This window comes from Schistocerca piceifrons, chromosome 5 (assembly GCF_021461385.2).
Source record: "Schistocerca piceifrons isolate TAMUIC-IGC-003096 chromosome 5, iqSchPice1.1, whole genome shotgun sequence".
NCBI lineage: Eukaryota > Metazoa > Arthropoda > Insecta > Orthoptera > Acrididae > Schistocerca > Schistocerca piceifrons.
The window spans coordinates 489015285-489036602 of record NC_060142.1 but is presented as its reverse complement, the minus strand read 5'-3'; the positions used below and the strand labels follow the sequence as shown (position 1 = coordinate 489036602).

The 21318-nt window shown below is 43.2% G+C and overlaps 1 protein-coding gene and 1 non-coding gene across 2 annotated transcripts in view; both read right to left on the bottom strand.

Annotated features, from left to right (window-relative positions):
• The window catches only part of LOC124799099, a 266488-nt gene that overhangs the window by 168570 nt on the left and 76600 nt on the right, over positions 1–21318 (bottom strand). The gene's annotated exons all lie outside the window — the stretch shown is intronic.
• Trnas-uga lies at positions 2389–2463 on the bottom strand. Its single transcript has one exon. It is a non-coding gene; the product is annotated as a tRNA-Ser (tRNA).

The window sequence follows — 21318 nt, the reverse complement described above, 5'->3', positions numbered from 1 at the left end:
CCTGCGACCGTAGCGGTCGTTTGGTTATAGACTGTAGCGCCTAGAACCACTCGACCACCTCGGCCGGCGGCGACACTTTCTGCGCAACACGCCCATCATTTTGCACGACCATGCGCGGGTGCATACTGCGCAAGCTGTGGCTGCTCTGTTCGGTCGATGGGACTGGGAAGTACTGTACCATCCACCATACTCCCAGGACTTAAGTCCATGTGACTTTGATTTGATTCCGAAGATGAAGGAACCACTTCGTGGCATTCGCTTCAGAACTGTTCCAGAGACTCTACAGGCAGTTGACTCCATTCGTACCATCAACAGAACAGACTCTGCTAACGATATTCTACGCCTTCCACATCACTGGCAATGAGTTCTACACAAAGCTGGTGACTACTTTGAAGGACAGTAACAGGTGCAAACATGTAGCTCTTTTGTACCGGTTGTGAATAAATAGTTGTCACTATTTAAGTTCCAACCCTCGTACACTGAGGTCCGTCAGCGCATGAAATATATTATCATTTGGTTTCTTCTCCGTTGAGTTTTGGGTCAAGTGCAGCAATAAACTGCATCTTTAATGAGAATCGGCGTCATTGTTCAGGCTAGTAATTTCAGCCACCTGGCCTTCCCTGATATTGTAGTCCTGAATAGTTGTACCACCAAAATAATATTGAATCAGCCATGCTTTGGATCATAAATACATGTAGTTATCGAACGTGTCAGACAGTGGTGCAAATGGTTTCATTCACGAACTTGGTTTGGCTGCTTTCCACTTCACACTGCGTTATCCGTTGCCTTAAGCTGTTCAGTTCAGGACTTATCAAATTAATTGGTTTAGTAAATATTCGAACCGTGCCCCAACTGTTATCAACCGCAGGTATTGAATCAGAGAGTAGCATGAGTGTTAGCCGCTACAGAAACTTTAATGCCGGGCATCAGGTAACGAATTCATGTACTCGGCGATTAACAATAAAACTGTGTGATTAGAATTCTACCCATGTAGAAACAAGAGCAACAAAAACGGAGGCTTTCAACGATATGAAAGGTGACTATTTTTGCGCAAAGCTTTTTAATTGTTTCATTGGGCTTAGCGTGTTGTACGGAGATATTTCTCTTGCCCTTCACAGCAGCCACCTTACCAATTTCATTGTTTCCTTGCAGTCGATTTTCACAGGCATCGAAACTCCTAGTAGGCCCACTATGTACCAAGCAAACAAGTGCAATTAGAAGATAAAACAACCGAGTCACCCCTATGGGTATTATGGAGCAAAACAGCTCTGAAATAAGTGCTCGAAAAAGTAAAAGGTTTGATCAAAAATAAACTAACTCAACAAGTACATGATTATCTCTATACACTGCGTTCTGTCGCTGACGCGTGAGAACGATAGACGGAAGCGAACCGCAACAGGAGAACGACAAACCGTGTCAGAAGAATAGCCAGTAAAATACGGACAAAATTTTCGGAATATAGCTTGCATTGCCTTTCGCTTCAGTATGAGAGCGTAAAGTTTCAAACGCATTAACCCAGAAACAATACTTCCAAATCAAAGCATTCTCGAATAAACTCTTCTACTAGCGTAATATTTTGTGGCTATTCCTCCTGTTTGCAACGCCACGGCTGTCAGAGAGAAAGCGATGAAAGCTACTAGCACAGAGGCCAACATGTATTTCTGCACCGCCGAGTTACAAAAGGAAAGTTACCGCTGGATACATTAATTTGGTGGCTGTGTAAGAGTTAAGGTTCCGTAGTTCGCTACAGCAGGCACGGAGGGGAATCAACAGCACGTTCACTGAACAAAAGACCAACCAGCTGGCCATGCTACTGTCTCTCATAGAACTGTAACTCCAGACGATGTCTTCTAAAGGCAGACATTGATGAAACAGTAAGCTGGAGATAAAGTTAACTACAAAGGCACAAATCCAAATACTTCAACATAAACAACATATTCGTCTAAAATGTAATTTTTTAAAATGAAGAAATAAAATAATATAAAATAAAAATTAAATGTGGTCTGAATTAAGGAACGAAAGTACACTGGCGGAAACAATATCGCAACAGTAAAATGTAGTTAAAGTAGAGTAATGAAATTTCGAGAAAACAATAGTCTAGGTAACACATTTAAGTGATTAACATTGCAAGAGATACGCCGTTGCAAATATGAAATAGTGGTACATTAATAGTCGATGGAACCGACAGAACGTTGAATGCAAGCGTACAAACGCGCATACATTGTGTTCTAGAGGTGCCGGATATCAGTTTGTGGGATGGAGTTCCATGCCTGTTGCACTTAGTCGGTCTATACAGGAGCGGATAACGTTAGTTGTGAACCAGAATGAGATTTTCACTCTGCAGCGGAGTGTGCGCTGATATGAAACTTCCTGGCAGATTAAAACTGTGTGCCCGACCGAGACTCGAACTCGGGACCTTTGCCTTTCACGGGCAAGTGCTCTACCAACTGAGCTACCGAAGCACGACTCACGCCCGGTACTCACAGCTTTACTTCTGCCAGTACCTCGTCTCCTACCTTCCAAACTTTACAGAAGCTCTCCTGCGAACCTTGCAGAACTAGCACTCCTGCAAGAAAGGATATTGCGGAGACATGGCTTAGCCACAGCCTGGGGGATGTTTCCAGAATGAGATTTTCACTCTGCAGCGGAGTGTGCGCTGATATGAAACTTCCTGGCAGATTAAAACTGTGTGCCCTACCAAGACTCGAACTCGGGACCTTTGCCTTTCGCGGACAAGTGCCCGCGAAAGGCAAAGGTCCCGAGTTCGAGTCCCGGTCGGGCACACAGTTTTAATCTGCCAGGAAGTTTCAACGTTAGTTGTGGATGACGCTTTAGTTATTGTCCCATGAAGTCCCATATGTGTTCGATTAGAGACTGATCTTCTGATCGAGAAGGCAACATGTCGATACTCTGTAGAGCATATTGAGTTATAGGAGCGCCGTGTGGGCGAGCGTTATCCTGTCAGAAAATACCCCTGAAAAGCTGTTCATCAGCGGCAACATGACAGGTAGAATCACGAGCCTGACGTACAAATTTACAGTCAGTAAACCACATTGGACAACGACGAGAGTGCTCCTGCTGTAATATGAAATCGCACTCCAGACCTTAGCTCCAGGTGTCGTTCCAGTGCGTCTAGCAGGCAGACAGTTGGTTACAGGCCCTCAGCGGAGTCCTATATAACACACGGCCGTTACTGACACCGAGGGAGAACTAGCTTTCATCAGAAAGTTAACAAATCTCCTCCTTGCCCTCCTATAAGCTCTCGTTTCACACAACTTAGATCGCAGATGGCGGTGGTTTGGGGTCAGCGGAATGCACGCTACAGGACAATTGGCTTAAAATGGTTCAAATGGCTCTGAGCACTATGGGACTTTACATCTGAGGTCATCAGTCCCCTAGAACTTAGAACTACTTAAACCTAACTAACCAAGAACATCACACACATGCATGCCCGAGGCAGGATTCGAACCTGCGACCGTAGCAGTCACGCGATTCTGGACTGAAGCGTCTAGAACCACTAGGCCACCGCGGCCGGCAAACTGGCTAGAAACTATCCTTGGAGTAACCGATTTGCAGCAGTTCGTTGTGTCGCTGTGGTGTACCACCGCTGCCACCAATAACATACAGTGGCTTCATTGCTGCCAAGACTTTCTGCAATATCGCAGAAGCGACATCCAGGTTCACGTAGCCCTATTACAAGACCTCGTTCAAACTCTTTGAAGTGTTGATAATGCAGCTTTGTCGCCTCAAAAACATTCTCAACTAACATCAACTCACAGCGACCAATCTCAAAGGTAACTAACGCCCTCGACCGTTAAAGCGTGTATGTAAGTCTGATTTGCATCCTCATAGTGGCGCTACTAGCGCCATTATTATCCGACTGGAGTGATATCTTTCAGAAGTAACACGACTACAAACTTCCGTTTATATTGCAAAACTCCTTTTTCATGCTGAGGTTTTTTTCCTCAATCTATTAACTACTACCGATCCGCAAATTATTTTTCGAGCTGATTAAACCATGCAGTGTTACAAATGTCAGCATCAGTTGACACACTAATAACTGAGAATTTGTAGTCTTCTACTATCGAAAAAACTGTTCTCCACCTGCAGTAAAATGTCTCTAAGGCCTAGTTGCGTCCTAACGTGATCTTGTTCCTTTCATGACAAATATCGCGTTTCGTTCTTCTTTAAATCCTGATTGTTTCAAGTTGAACATATTTCTATTCCTTGGTCTATTACACTACTGGACATTAAAATTGCTACACCAAGAAGAAATGCAGATGATAGGCGGGTATTCATTGAAAAGATACATGATACTGGAACTGACATGTGATTACATTTTCACGCAATTTGGAAGTATAGATCCTGAGAAATCAGTACCCAGAACAACCACCTCTGGCCGTAATAACGGCCTTGATACGCCTGGGCATTGAGTGCAACAGAGCTTCGATGGAGTGTACAGGTACAGCTGCCCATGCAGCTTCAACATGATACCACAGTTCATCAAGAGTACTGACTGGCGCATTGTGACGAGCCAGTTGCTCGGCCACCATTGACCAGACGTTTTCAATTGGTGAGAGATCTGGAGAATTTCCTGACCAGGGCAGCAGTCGAACATTTTCTGTACCCAGAATGGCCCGTACAGGACCTGCAATATGCGGTTGTGCATCATCCTTCTGAAATGTAGGGTTTCGCAGGAATCGAATAAAGGGTAGAGCCATCGGCCGTAACACATCTGAAATGTGACGTCCACTGTTCAAAGTGCCGTCAATGCGAACAAGAGGTGACCCAGACGTGTAACCAGAGGCACCCCATACCATCTCGCCGGGTGATACGCCAGTATGGCGACGACGAATACACGCTTCCAATGTGCGTTCACACTATGTCACCAAACACGAATGCGACCATCATGATGCTGTAAACAGAACCTGGATTCATCCGAGAAAATGACATTTTGCCATTCGTGCACCCAGGTTTGTCGTTGAGTACACTATCGCAGGAGCTCCTGTCTGTGATGCAGCGTCAGGGGTAACCGCAGCCATGATCTCGGCGCTGACAGTCCATGCTGCTGCAAACGTCGTCGAAATGTTCGTGCAGATGGTTGTTGTCTTGTAAACGTCCCCATCTGTTGACTCAGGGATCGAGACGTGGCTGCACGATACGTTACAGCCATGCGGATAAGACGCCTGTCATCTCAACTGCTAGTGATACGAGGCCGTTGGGATCCAGCACGGCGTTCCGTATTATCCTCCTGAACCCACCGATTCCATATTCTGCTAACAGTCATTGGATCTCGACCAACGATAAACCGCAATCGCGATAGGCTACAATCAGACCTTTATCAAAGTCGGAAACGTGATGGTACGCATTTGTCCTCCTTACACGAGGCATCACAACAACGTTTCACCAGGTAACGTCGGTCAACTGCCGTTTGTGTATGAGAAATCTGTTGGAAAGTTTCCTCATGTCAGCACGTCGGAGGTGTCGCCACGGGCGCGAACCTTGTGTGAATGCTCTGAAAATTTGCATATCACAGCATCTTCTTCCTGTCGGTTACATTTCCCATCTGTAGCACGGCATCTTTGTGGTGTAGCAATTTTAATGGCCAGTAGTATACCTATCACTACTTTCATCTGCCTTTTGCTGCTTCTTCACCAAAAATCATCATTCATCGGTTATTTTGCTTCTTCGGTAGCAGAATTCTGTAACTTGATCAACTTCGTGATCACCAATTTTCTTCCCAAGTTTCTCACTATTCTGATAGTTCTCAATATTTCCTTTTCTTTCGGTTTACTCTCCATCCATATTATGTACTCATTAGACTGTTCATTCCATTCAACAGATTCCATACTTCATCTTCACATCATCACTGAGGATAGCAACGTAATAGCGGATCGTCATTGATATCCGTTCACCCTGAATTTTAATCACATACTTGAACCTTTATTTTACTTTCGTCATTACTTCTCAGTGTAAAGATTAAGCAGTAGCGGCGAAAGGCCACATTCTTGTCTTCCATCATTTTTAATCCGAGCACTTTGTTCTTGGTGTTCCAAGATAATAGTTCCCTCCTGGTTCTTGAACATACTGTATATTATCAATCTATCCTTATAGCTTACTCCTATTTTTTTTTTTTTTTATAATTGCGAACACTGAGCACCATTTTACATTGTCGATCGCTCTCTCTAGTTCGATAAGTCCTATGAGCGCATCTTGATTTTTTTCAGCCTTGCTTCCATTATCAACTGCAACGTACGAACTGTCTCTCTGGTGCCTTTACCTTTCCTAACTTATCGAATCTGAAAGTCTCTCAATTTTCTTTTCCACTTTTCTGTTTATTATTCTTGTCAGTAGTTTGTATGTATGTGATCTTACGATGACTGTACGACATTCCTCGTACTCATCTGCCTTTCAATGTAAGAAAGATTAAAGGTGTCATGGCAGAGCATGATTACCTTATGTGTTACTAATGTGACAACTGATGCAGTGGCAGGAAGGTATAACCAATACTTTCTGGCAAGTAAAGCTTCTCCTAACTAATGGTTGTATCTTCTACACGTTTGCTTCCGAACATTACATGCTGTGTGGTTATAGTTAAACTGAAAGCGTTCCGAATTCTGCAGAGTCAGTTGTATACATCGCAGGATGCTGAAACATTGTAGGTATGTTCGTTAAACGATGCGCTCTTAAGGTAAGCTGAAAAAATAATAGTTCCACTTTCTGCCAGCAGTAGAAAATATCACGCTGTAAAAAGTCTGAAGATGAAGTGTTTGCTGTTTTGACGTTGGTATGTTGTTTGTCGCTTGGTGACGCATGTATTCTCTGAAGTGTCTGTTGGTATAAGGGTTAAGAAGATTGAAGTGTCCCCTGCTAAACGCAATGGCTATTGAGATAAAAGACCGTGCACTGCTGGTAATGTTGTTTTATCAAAAGGTAATAATGTCAGCGGTGCATTGCAGGAATATCGTCGTTAGGAACAGTTGCGAAGAGGTCCCATGTCAATAGATAGGCTAAAGAAGATGATGAAGAAATTTGAAGAAACGAGTGAATTAGATGGTATATCAGAAAGAGAAAGTCGGCCCATTCCGATGGCAGTTGTTGATGAAGTTGCAGTAGCTACAGCCGACACTGCAGCACACAACAAATTATGCAGCCAGTGCTCGAGCGGTGTCATGCAGATTGTCTCTCCCCTGGTCAACAGCTCAAAAGATTTTGCAGTGTATTTTACACTGGCATCCTCACAAGGTTGAGAACTTCCCAAGATAGGCTACAACGCCGTGACTTTGACCCTTTTTCTTTCATTTTGCATGAGTGGAAATGGTTGACACGTGACAGGGAATATTCTTTGGTCCTACGAGGCACATGTTACTCTGTACGGAGTCACGAATGCACAGAAGCGTCGCACACGGGTTTCTACTCCGTCACATGCTGTGCAGGAACATCCGCTGCACTTAGCTTATGCGACTGTGAGAAGTCTCACAAGCCCCTTCATTCTTGGGCCGATCTTCTTCAAGAGGGCGACACCTCGCGTGGGCCTGTTAGTTTTACAGCATAAGGACCTCCTTGTGTAACATGTGTACCAAATAAAGCAGATATACTTTGTTGTGATGTATGAATTCACACATCACATATGCGTTACTGATACTCAAAAATGTGTTTCTGTCATACGTTACGCTTAGTTTGTGGACTAGATTCGAAGTGGTGTGGTTTCTCAGGAGTCTAGAGTGTCAGTACATGGCATCTACAATCCCAACACAAATACGAGGATGGAAGTGCTCACATCACGTGAAACTCTGTAGTATCTGTATGACACGTGTGTACAGTTTTGACGTGCGACTAGATCCCACTACGTGTGTGTTTTGAAGAGCAAAGAGTGACCTCTCAGCTACGAGTAACAGGGGTGGAAAATTTCATTAGATTAACTCGTGAACACAGACCGGGGCTATATTAATGAAATGTATTGCTGCCGTGGGCACTAAGCTGAATGGGAAGAGATTTCATCAGAAATTAACATGCGCAGTGTGTTAATGACCTAATCTGTAAGTTGAAACAATAGGCAGGAGTGTGGATCTTAATGCGTGGCCTCAGGTTATACACAGACACAGTAATTCAGTGGTGTTTTGGTATATTTAAAGCGAAAAACACTAAGCATTTGTAGAAACACATCACAAAGCTCTACTTTTTTATTACTATTACTATTCACGTTGGGGACCTAACGGACCACACGTAGTAAAACACGGGGCTTTTTTAGTACTTTGTTGTAGCTTTCCTTTGTGCTCACGTCAGTTTCATTCTCTCAAAATGGCCCCCTTTCCTTTCGCTTGACAAAGTTTTTCCAGACTTCTTGCCAGGTGAACTGTCCAATCGTGAGTTTTATGCCTAAATATCCTCCTGTCTTGTGCATGAAGATGTGTTAATCCCGTTTCTTTCGGATATTCTGTTGCTGCACCAATCCATTTTCTTGCTTCAATTTTTGCTTTTCTGCGAGACTCACAGAATTCCACAACGTGCCTAATTAATCTGGTTGATACCATTCTCTTTATATGCCCATAGAATTTTTGCCTGCGGTTTTCCTTATCTGGATGCAAATGGAATATTTTTCAATCTCTTCATTAGCTCCTAGACGTTCCTTCTTTAGTATTATCTGGATCTAAAAATTTTCTGATTATTCTTCGTTCTCACTTTTTAATTTCTTTGTGTTTAAAATGAGTTTTGTGTTTAAAATGAGTGTCTCATCCCCTCAAACACTCTCCGATTTGATGAATGTGTTGTAGTGTCTCTGACGAATTTCATAACCAGACATTTCCAGGACAGTCTGCTGAATGGTTGCATCGAAAAGCTTGTACTGAGAAACTCTCTCGATTTTTCTATATTTAGTTGTAAGAATTTCAGGTGCTGTGTTGTTGCTGGACATGATTTTTTTTTTTTTTTTTTTTTTTTTTTTGCGAAAGATGTTTGGAGCTCTTCTTCTTCTGCTGTTTGTTTCTTTCCGATTTCTATCTCCATTGTGCTGATTGAATGTCCTGACATCGAGTCGTCAGATTGTTGGGAAATATGAAGCGGTCTTTTCCGGTATCTCTTATACCTAATTTGATTGGTTTGTCAATTTCTGCTTTTAATGTCCACCACTCATGTATTATTTTTTATAATAGGCATTTGAAAAGTAATGGAGAAATTCCATCATGTTCTCTAACTCCTATAATAATTTCCGAAACTTGTCCTCTGAGTTTGAAATTTAGGAGAGAGATTTGTGGTCTTTTTGAAATGTATGAAGGCATGGACTGTTTCCTGCCTGTAATTTTTTTCATTTAGTTTCAGAAATTTTGTCTTGGGCAGGATCTATTTGGCATGAAACCTGCTTGATACTTACCAGTTTTGCATTCAAGTTGTTGAAATTGACCCAACAGACATTTAAATACCATTTTATATGGAATAGGATGATCAGAATTTGCATCCGTTCTGTCTCACGTTTTATATAGAGATTGTATCAGTGCAGTTTTCCAGTCACCCGGAATTTTTTAAGTTTGCCAGATCTTTTACATGATCAATGTAAATTCTTTTACGGAATTTGGGCCACCTGATTTCAAGTGTTCTGCAACAGTTCCGTCTTCACCAGATTGTATGTTATTTTTTGGTTTTGTAATTTATCTTGCAATTTCCTTTTCATTTTGTGCTTCTGAACCTGCATTAGGTTTTAGGGGATTTTCTGGTGGAAATCTTTACACTGTCTCAGGGTAATTTGGAGGTTTTCAAATTCACTCGCAAAGTCCGCTACAATGCTTTTGGTTGTTAAGTACCAACCTTCGTAAAGATAACCATTCCCTTTTGGTTTTAAATGATTATTACACTACTGGCCATTAAAATTGCTACACCACGAAGATGACGTGCTACAGACGCGAAATTTAACAGACAGGAAGAAGATGCTGTGATATGCAAATGATTAGCGTTCCAGAGCATTCACACTAGGTTGGCTCCGGTGGTGACACCTACAACGTGCTGACATGAGGAAAGTTTCCAACCGATTTCTCATACACAAACAGCAGTTGACCGAAGTTGCCTGGTGAACCGTTCTTGTGATGCCTCGTGTAAGGAGGACAAATGCATACCATCACTTTTCAGAGTTTGATAACGGTCGGATCGTAGCATATCGCGATTGCGGTTTATCGTATCGAGACATTGCTGCTCGTGTTGGTCGAGATCCAATGACTGTTAGCAGAATATGGAATCGGTGGGTTCAGGAGAGTAATACGGAACGCCGTGCTGGATCCCAACGTCCTCGTATCACTAGCAGTCGAGATGACAGGCATCTTATCCGCATGGCTGTAACGGATCGTGCAGCCACGTCTCGATCCCTGAGTCAACAGATGGGGACGTTTGCAAGACAACAACCATCTGCACGAACATTTCGACGACGTTTGCAGCAGCATGGACTGTCAGCTCGGAGACTATGGCTGCGGTTACCCATAACGCTGCATCACAGACAGGAGCGCCTGCGATGGTGTACTCAAAGACGAACCTGGGTGCACGAATGGCAAAACGTCATTTTTTCTGATGAATCCAGGTTCTGTTTACAGTATCATGTGGTCGCATCCGTGTTTGGCGACATCGCGGTGAACGCACATTGGAAGCGTGTATTCGTCATCGCCATACTGCCGTGTCACCCGGCGCGGCGTGATGGTATGAGGGGCATTGGTTACACGTCTCGGCCACCTCTTGTTCACATTGACGGCACTTTGAACAGTGGACGTTACATTTCAGATGTGTTACGACACGTGGCTCTACCCTTCATTCGATCCCTGCGAAACCCTACATTTCAGCAGGATAATGCACGACCGCATGTTGCAGGTCCTGTACGAGCCTTTCTGGATACAGGTAATGTTCGACTACTGCCCTGGCCAGCACTTTGTCCAGATCTCTCAGCAACTGAAAACGTCTGATCAATGGTAGCCGAGCAACTGGCTCGTCACAATACGCCAGTCACTATTCTTGATGAACTGTGGTATCGTGTTGAAGCTGCATGGGCAGCTGTACCTGTACACGCCAGCCAAGCTCTGTATGACGCAATGCCCAGGCGTATCCAGGCCGTTATTAAGGCCAGAGGTGGTTGTTCTGGGTCCTGATTTCTGAGGATGTCTGCACCCAAATTGCGTGAAAATGTAATCACATGTCAGTTATAGTATAATATATTCGTCCAATGAATACCCATTTATCATCTGCATTTCTTCTTGGCGTAGCAATTTTAATGCTCAGTAGTGTAATATGTCATGTTAGTTTCAGAAAACGGCTGTCTGTGATTCAAGCTGTACCCGCTGGAATCAATCGTCCCGTTTAGCATTTCGAAAGAAAGTGTGGTAGCTGAGCTTTTTCACCATAGTCTTGTGTGCGCTGAGACGACCGCCTGCTGTACTAAGCTGCTTGGTATACAATGCGTCCGGTTGCACGTTCCAAGATAATGGGCGGTCAAAAAAGTTCCTTTCGAAAGCCGTGCAGTCCAGAATAGGTATTTCGATCAGGCAGAATCGGCGTGAGCATTGAAGCAATCCTGCCACCGGCGCACCAGGATGAAGGTACTCTTTTGGTAAAACAGCGTGTCCTGCTGCTTCAAGAAGTCCGTAACTGCCTGTAACACATCCTCGTCTGACAGGAGTCGTCGACACTTGACGCCAATTTTGAAGGAACCAAGACGTGATAATTGCGTGGTGAGACTTCAGGCCTACATGACGGATGCTCGAGTGTCTCCCACTCGAATTGGTGTAATTTCTGCGTTACCACATTTGCTATGTGGGGACGTGCGTTGTCATGAAGCAGCAGCTCCCATTGTTGCAGTTTTTCCGGAAGTTTCGCTTTAATTGCAGGCTGTAATTTCTCCAGCGTTATGTGTGCTGTTCCCCAGTGATTCACACACCACGTTCGTGGAAATCAGTAAGCAATGGGCGCCTTGTGTCGAACAGCGACCAGCACGGAACTAGGCGCACCATTCCACAACTGTGGATTTCGACAGATATGCTCCCCTTACAAATTCTCCGATGGATATCTACCGGTGTTTGTACTTTAGCAGCCAAGAAAAGAATGACAGCACGTTAGTCATGTTTGCACGAATTAGGTAATAACGTCGCCAAAGTTCACATTTCCTTACTTATGGAACGCACGTCGAAAAGACACGAATTCCACACCGGTCCCTTGCTCTTACATGTTGGTGCTTATAAATCCACATCGGGGTCTCGTTACGCATATATGCTGCACCAACGCACTTAAACTGAAACTTTTTGATCGTCCTTTCTATACAGTGTGGTCCATTGATAGTGACCGGGCCAAATGTCTCACGAAATAAGCGTCAAACGAAAAAATACAAAGTACGAAACTTGTCCAGCTTGAAGGCAGAAACCAGATGGCGCTATGGTTGCCCGCTAAATGGCGCTGCCATAGGTCAAACGGATATCAACTACGTTTTTTTTTAATAGGAACCCTTTTATTACATATTCGTGTAGTACGTAAAGAAATATGAATGTTTTAGTTGGACCACTTTTTTCGCTTTGCGATAGATGGCGCTGTAATTGTCACAAACACATGGCTCACAATTTTAGGCGAATAGTTGGTAACAGGTAGGTTTTTTAAATTAAAATACAGAACGTAGGTACTTTTGAACATTTTATTTCGGTTGTTCCAATGTGATACAAGTACCATTGTGAACTTATCATTTCTGAGAACGCATGCTGTTACAGCGTGATTACGTGTAAGTACCACATTAATGCATTAAATACTCAAAATGATGTCCATCAACCTCAATGCATTTGGCAATACATGTAACGACATTCCTCTCAACAGCGAGTAGTTCGCCTTCCGTAATGTTCGCACATGAATTGACAATGCGCTGACGCATGTTCTCAGGCGTTGTCGGTGGATCACGATAGCAAATATCCTTCAACTTTCCCTACGGAAAGAGATCCGGGGACGTCAGATCCGGTGAACTTGCGGGCCATGGTATGGTGCTTCGACGACCAATCCACCTGTCATGAAATATGCTATTCAATACCGCTTCAACCGCACGCCAGCTATGTGCCGGACATTCATCATGTTGGAAGTACATCGCCATTCTGTCATGCAGTGAAACATCTTGTAGTAACATCGGTAGAACATTACGTAGGAGATCAACATACACTGCACCATTTAGACTGCCATCGATAAAAGGGAGCCAATTATCCTTCCTCCCATAATACCGCACCATACATTAAACCGCCAAGGACGCCGTTGTTCCACTTGTCACAGCCATCGTGGATTTTCCGTTGCCCAGTAGTGCATATTATGCCGGATTACGTTACCGCTGTTAGTGAATGACGCTTCGTCACTAAATAGAACGCGTGCAAAAAATCTGTCATCGTCCCGTAATTTCTCTTGTGCCAGTGGCAGAACTGTACACGACGTTTAAAGCCGTCGCCATGCAATTCCTGGTGCATAGAAATATGGTACGGGTGCAATCGATGTTGATGTAGCATTCTCAACATCGACGCTTTTGAGATTCCCGATTCTCGCGCAATTTGTCTGCTACTAATGTGCGGATTAGCCACGACAACAGCTAAAACACCTACTTGGGCATCATCATTTGTTGCAGGTCGTGGTTGACGGTTCACATGTGGCTGAACGCTACCTATTTCCTTAAATAACGTAACTATCCAGCGAACGGTCCGGACACTTGGATGATGTCGGCCGGGATACCGAGCAGCATACATGGCACACGCCCATTGGGCACTTTGATTACAATAGCCATACATCAACACCATATCGACCTTTTCAGCAATTGGTGAACGGTCCATTTTAACACGGGCAACGTATCACAAAGCAAATACCGTCCGCACTGGCGGAATGTTACGTGATACCACGTACTTATACGTTTGTGACTATTACAGCGCCATCTATCACAAAGCTAAAAAATTAGTCCAACTAAAACATTGATATTTCTTTACGTAGTACACGAAAATGTAATAAAAATGGGTTTTCCTGTTTAAAAAAACGCACTTGAAATCAGTTTGACCTATGGGAGCGCCATCTAGCGGGCCAACCATAGCGCCATCTAGTTTCCCCCTTCAAGCTAGACAAGTTTCGTTCTTTGTAGTTTTTTCGTTTGACGCTTATTTCGGGAGATATTTGGGTCTGTCACTATCAATGGACTACCCTGTATACCATCTGTTTACAGTGGTGTAAATATTACATCCAGGAAAAGGAACAATCAAGTCATTTACTTTGTTTTTCGTTGACGTTTAAAAATCGTCATTTTACGAAATGCATGGTTTGCACAAAAATATGTAAATACCAAAAATGCAACACACTACCTTGCCCAAGACGCTGTAGAAAAACCTTTGGCTTTCAAAAGAGGTTCCAGTCACCTCGGAATGGATAAACAGAAGTCCTGTGATGGTTTTCAAGAGAATCTTATACCGTTCTTCCCACAAAATAGTAGCAAGTCCAGATAACAATGATGGTAGTGGATTGTGATCACGTGCCCTTCTCTCCACAGCAGACCACAAAGGCTCAATAAAACTGAGATCAGATGACTGTCGTGGCTAGAAGAGATTAGACGATTCATCCTCACGTCCACAGAACCAGCTGTGCACGTTGCAAGGTGCATGAATAGGGGCCGTGTCCTCCCGAATGCAGCATCACTACTGGGGAACACACTGTACTAAGGGATGGACATGATCAACTAAAATGGTCACATAATTTTCGGCAGTAACGCGAGCTTGCGGGGTAACTATAGGGACCATGGAATACAACGATACAGTTGCCCAAATCATCACTGATCTCGGCCATGTTTCACTCTTGGCAACAAGTAGGCTGCATCGTAGGCACGGGACGGCGTACTCCAGACGTAACCTAGGCCGGAAGTTGGAAGCAAGACTGAACCTATCAAATGACTTTGCTTCATTGCTCTACCGTCCAAGTTTTATGGCTTCGGCATCACGTCTTCCTGTTACGGTATTTGCCCTGCAATTCCCTGTTTATGTAGCTCCCTTCTTGTTGTATGGGCACTGTCAGGGCTCGCAACGATACGTTTTGCAGTGACTTTTCCAGGTGTCGTCTTCTTATTTTTCCTCACAATCATCTTCAATGACCGTCTGTCACGACCACTGAACAAACACTTTCATCCGCGTTGTGACTTAGCAGACGATGTTTAGGTTATGGACTCACCCACCGACGAGCACCAACAGTTTGCTCACGTTCAAATTCACTTAGTTCCGACATAATGCACTCACAACTACACAGAACGCTGTTCTGTCCACGACGTATTGAGGTCACTGCGCAGGTGCCTCTTGGGATCTGTTGTATAACAGCGTATACATTCCTCGCGAGGCTTCCATATCTTTCTCCGATCCCTGTATGTAATGTTACCTGTAACCTGTTTCTAAATCACCCAATTTTGTTTTGTTATTACGAAATTCATTACCTAGAAGACTATTATAACAGTTCTACGCCAAAATTAAGAACACTAGTCAAAGAAAATATAATATGCGTCTGTGTTGTAGAAGAATAATTTAATAAATAGTGACGTATGTTCTTATGGAGAAACTACATACTAATAACTCCAAATTACATTCTGTATTCAGTCATAATCGCACAAAGTAATAGACACATTTTTGGGTTCTGTGAATAATGGCTGTCTTCTGACCGAGATAAGTGTTGCGGCGGGGCGGCGTTTTGTACTTTCGTACTGCTCACTTGCTATATCCACCTATCTCAGTATGACGTCAGTTCACCATCCCATTTCTCTGCAAACGTAGGTACTATTGGTACGTTGAAAAAGCAGCGTTGATAAAACGACGCCTATACTTACGTTGTAAAGTCCCCGTAACTCTAGTAGCCAACTATCCTGTAAATATCTTATAATAATTTTCGGGCAGAAGGTGGTTGATTCATTGCTTTAGTAAAATGTCAAAATTGTAATACAAGTCTTTTTATTTCCTTTAGCTCAAATGAAAGAAACCTGCCATCAAGTCCAAATGTACTTAACTAACAAGACCACTGTTCTCAGTTAACAGTTCATGCACTCCAGACCACATGCAAAGCAGCCAGAATATACGTATGTCCGACCCGAATAATTACGCGATTTCGTGGTTACAGTTCCGCTACTAATAGTGAGTTTCACTCTCGATCCTTTTCAGTGGATTCCTTTAACAGAAACTTCTCGAGAATATTCCATATATGAATACGAAACATGCCACGCAGAATTTACACACAGGCCGAAGGTTCACACGCGGCTAACTTCCCAACAAAACAATTATAGAATATCCAACTTTCAACAAGCTGTTCGAAAATGAAATTGCTCTCATGGCAACACAATCTAGACGCAAGAAACCAATTACTTCTTCATTTTACATATAATGAAGACTGAAACGTTCAACATGACCTCCACGTCTAATAGCTGACTAGCGACTGCCCCGGGTGCTGCTTCTACCACAGCATATCTATCTAGCAGTGCGCGGGAACTGCTTAACTCTGAGTGGCCAATCATTTTGGCTGGCTAATCAGAAGAATTGTTCGAGATCATTCTCGCGCCAAAACTGGCCTGCGCCAATCATTATTCACAGATGCATTTACGTCATTCCAACATGCAAATACTAATATAAAATTTAATAAAACCAAACGAGAAGAAAATTACTCTTGGAATAAATTTAGAAAATGATTATACTTTCAACTGTTTTTCTGGCTGCCTCCTTACAGAAGCAAGTACACTTAGATATACGTCATCAGTAATGTGGGTACAAAAATATCTTTCCCACTCTATGATTACGTAATGTATTACATAAATTTAATCTTGACATTTAACGTATGTCCCACTTACACACTCTCGTTTACTCCCACAACAAAATTAGACACAAATAATAATTTTGTTTGATTTCTATATTAGGACAATGTAAAGAAGTTAAAGTTTTTTTGATTAAATCTTAATTAAATAACTCTGCCCATTGAGAGTTCTGGTTATGTTTTCAAATGATAAAAAAAGGTAAACTGTTATAGTTCCTAACTGAATTTAATTCCCTAAGTGTTGGTTTTTTACTTTTTGTAATTTTTCTATGTCCAAAACTATGATAGTTAATGGTTGAAATTTTTATAGAATCTTCTCCTGAATCACAAAAACTAGTGTATGGATTTTGAGAATGATTGAATAATATTTAATAGATTAGATGAGTAGATCACATAACTAATGAGGAGGTATTGAACAGAATTGAGAAGGAGTTTGTGGTGCAACTTGACTAGATGAAGGGATCGGTTGGTAGGACATGTTCTGAGGCATCAAGGGATCACCAATTTAATAGTTGAGGGCAGCGTGGAGGGTAAAAATCGTAGGGGGAGACCAAGAGATGAATACACTAATCAGATTCAGAAGGATGTAGGTTCCAGTAGGTACTGGGAGATGAAGAAGCTTGCACAGGATAGAGCAGTATGGAAAGCTGCATCAAACCAGTCTCAGGACTGAAGACTACAACAACAACAGGGGTCTGAATATTCAGTCGCTCGAAGTGACACAGATATCCCTTCCCACGGCTAGCATAGCGACATGTGTGATTGAGTCATTGCAAAGACACAACTGGCTGTCTCCTTCACAGCCAATGGCTCCAAAGCTACGGGTTATTCTGCAAAAACCGAGCGAGGTGGCGCAGTCGTTAGCACACTGGACTCGCATTCGGGAGGACGACGGTTCAATCCCGCGTCCGGCCATCCTGATTTACGTTTTCCATGATTTCCCTAAATCGCTCCAGGCAAATGCCGGGATGGTTCCTTTGAAAGGGCACGGCCGACTTCATTCCCCGTCCTTCCCTAATCCCATGAGACCGATGACCTCGCTGTTTGGTCTCTTCCCCCAAACAACCCAACCCTATTCTGCAAACTAGCTTACTGAAATAAAGTTATCGCATACTGACTCGCGACGTTACAGTGTCACAACATGATTCAAGAAAGTAAAAACTGAAACAACATTTAATATTCATCAACTCTGCAATACATATCGATACCTCTGAAACAGCAACTACATCAAACTGGTAAGAAGATAAGCTGACATCTGTGCACAATAGCGAACTATATTTAAACTAACATATTTCAGTCTACTCATTTTGTTAAAATAGTGAACTTAGCATCTTCATCGAGGTGTTCAAATGTGTGTGAAATCTTAATTTTGTCAGAAGTTAGAATAACCACCTTTTTGTAGTGGGGACTGCTGCGAGACTTGCAGGAAGCGAGTCTGTGAGGTTCTGGCAGGTACCGACAGGGATCTGGAACCGTGCTGATTCCAGTGCCGTGGCCAGCTGCAGTAGGTTCCTCAGTTGAGGTTCCATGTCGTCAACAGCCCGATCGACGTGGTCCCACAGATTATCTCGATGGAGTTTACAACTTGCAGCATGCAGGGGTGGACATGATCCACAACGATGGATGCATATCTGGATTGATTCAGTGTTCATTCCAGAATGACGAGATGACCCATAGAATGCCACGAAAACATTCCCCAGACCATATCGCTCCATTCTCCGCCCTGGACCCTTCCGGCGGCTATCCGATGTTCACAAGTGAACATCACACAAACAGCGAAACAGTGTGTGTTAGGAAGCTGCACTGAAACACCCTATAGAGCACGAATACGCGACGTTTGCAGAAAATTAAATACTGGAAGGCAATAATTGTAGCTGTGGTACAGATACCAAACAGACTTGTGAACACCAACATGTAATAGTAAGAAATAAAACCCACTGATCACGGAGGAACTTCTCCGAAATATGTGTGGGAAGAAAAACAAGAAACGCTCGCAGTCTACTTCGAGACACACTTGTAATACTGCTCTGTCTTATATACAGACTGCCCAGGAAACTGTGAGCAAGTGTGTGACAATTTAATACTGAAATATCAGTCCCTATATCTTTTAGAGACTCTTGGCCCTCTACCTGGCCTAGGAAAAATGTGACGCATATTATGTCTGCTCGGTCCCAGCCACTCGGCCTCGTGGTAATATATCGTCCCATAACTCTGCAATGAGGGAACAGCTTCCAGCGGAAAGACTCAAAATTCCTCACACGCCGCTGCATCGCTCTCTTGGAGCTATGGCGCTATACATCGAGACAGGGAAAGGTGGGGGTGGGGAAAAGTATTGTGGGCGGTTTACCCACTTGTCAAACCTGGAGGTAAATTGAATATTGTTTAACTTCACCGAAATTATAAATTAGTGTACCATGTCGATAACGCGAATGACACCTGCATTACTCACGGTTTAGCTTGAGTGCGCGGCTCCTCTACAGTAATCTATTGGGTTCTGAAAAGTGAAAGCACTCATTCGAAGAGTTCGTCCACAAATGAAGCACCCACTCCTCCTGCATGACAATGCTAGACCACATACATTTTAAAAGGTCAACCATTCAATACACGAAACTGAAATTTGTACAGTCTTCTTGCGGTTCCTTGCTTACGTCCGCCGACTATACTTCCTGTACACAACAGCAACGTCAGCAAACTAACATTCACAGCTGCTGGTCCTGTCTAATGAAAACTACTAGTACATTGAAAAAATTAGAGGTTCTATTAGGCTTCCATTGTGCACACCAGGTGTCACTTCCGTTTTCGTGGAACATTCGCGTGCAGTTTATAAGGTACTAGGACCTATTTCTCAAATAGTATTCGTGTTCAGAATGAGACTTTCACTCTGCAGTGGAGTGTGCGCTGATATGAAACTTCCTGGCAGATTAAAACTGTGTACCGGACCGAGACTCGAGTCTCGAGTCTCGGCCCGGCACAAAGATTTAATCTGCCAGGAAGTTTCAATATTCGTGTTGATCGCATATTTGCAAAACACTTGAGACATACGGACCTCAACCAAGCGACAAAATATGCAGTTGTGGTAAACTGCGTACCTATAGGGGAATCACTGCACAGCCGGAACTGGTAAGACAGACCTCGTCGTTTTGTTACTGTTTTCTAAAGGAGGCCGCTGAAATGCGACTATCTGACGACCTGATAGACAGAGGCAGTGCCTTCACTCTCAGTTAAGAGTGGGACCGAATGTCCAGCCAACTGAAGTCACAACGTCGGCTAAGAGCGACCATCACGCCCGATTCAGGTCACAAGAGCACTGAGCAGCTAGGCTAGAGTTGGTGCCCGGTATTCGGCGATCACATTCTCCTACCACTCCACCTGACGCGGCGTCCGGCCAGTTAGAGGGGGAAAGGGTGGAGAGTGATAAACATATAAAGGATACGCAAAGTAGTAAATTCGGAAACGGCGGCACGTTAAGCTACTGAAATATCGTGTTTCAAAGACTACTGCGCCTAGCTCAACGCCTGAGAGAGGAAGTTGATTTGGCAGGAAAGCTTAAGACCATACAGTAATTACAGTTACCTCATGTGGAATTGTACCACAGTTTATTATCAATTGGCTTAATCTGAAGAAAACGTGAACTACAGTAAACTGACTGACGAATGTCTGTCCTAGGCTCCACGTCCTAATTTACAAATAGGGACTTCACAGTCAGATAGTGGAGCTCGTATACTGAATGATGAACAACTGGTCAAAGAATGATCTCAACAGGATGTTCTGCAGCTACATCTACATGACTACTCTGCAGTTCACACATAAGAGGCAGGCGCAAGAGGATCCTTCAAAGCAAGTATGGAATATTTTTCTACCATTCCACTCTAACAACGCGTGGGAAAAGTGAACACTTAAATATTTCTGTACGAGCTCTGATTTCTCTTATTTTACTATGATGATCATTTCTCAGTATATAGGCTGCTGACAAAATATTTTCGTATTCAGAGGAGGTAGTAGATGATTGAAATTTCTTGAAAAGATACCGCTGCAAAGAAAGACGACTTTATTTTAATGGTTGCCATCCTAACTCGCTTATTATCTCCGTGACACCATCTACCCTATTTCGAATTAATACAAAAATAGCTGCCCTTATTTGAACTTTCTCGATCTCTTCTGTCAATCCTATCTGGTAAGGGTCCAATACTATACAGCAGTATTCTAGCAGAGGACGAACAAGCGTAGTGTAAGCAGTTTCTTCACTATACCTGTTGTATCTTCTAAGTGTTCTGTCAGTAAAACGTAGTCTTTGTTTTGCCTTGCCCACAACCATATATGTGATCTTTCCAACTTAAGTTGCTCCTAATTATAATTCGTAGGAATTTAGTCGAATTGACAGCCTTTAGATTTGTGTGATTTATCGTGTAGTCGTAATTTAAAGGATTTCTTTTTATATGAATGTGGAATCCGCAGCTGTGAAACATGTTATGTAGTTGAAGGTGTAGTGGGAGAAAGAGAAGGGAAGGAACTGATGTTATC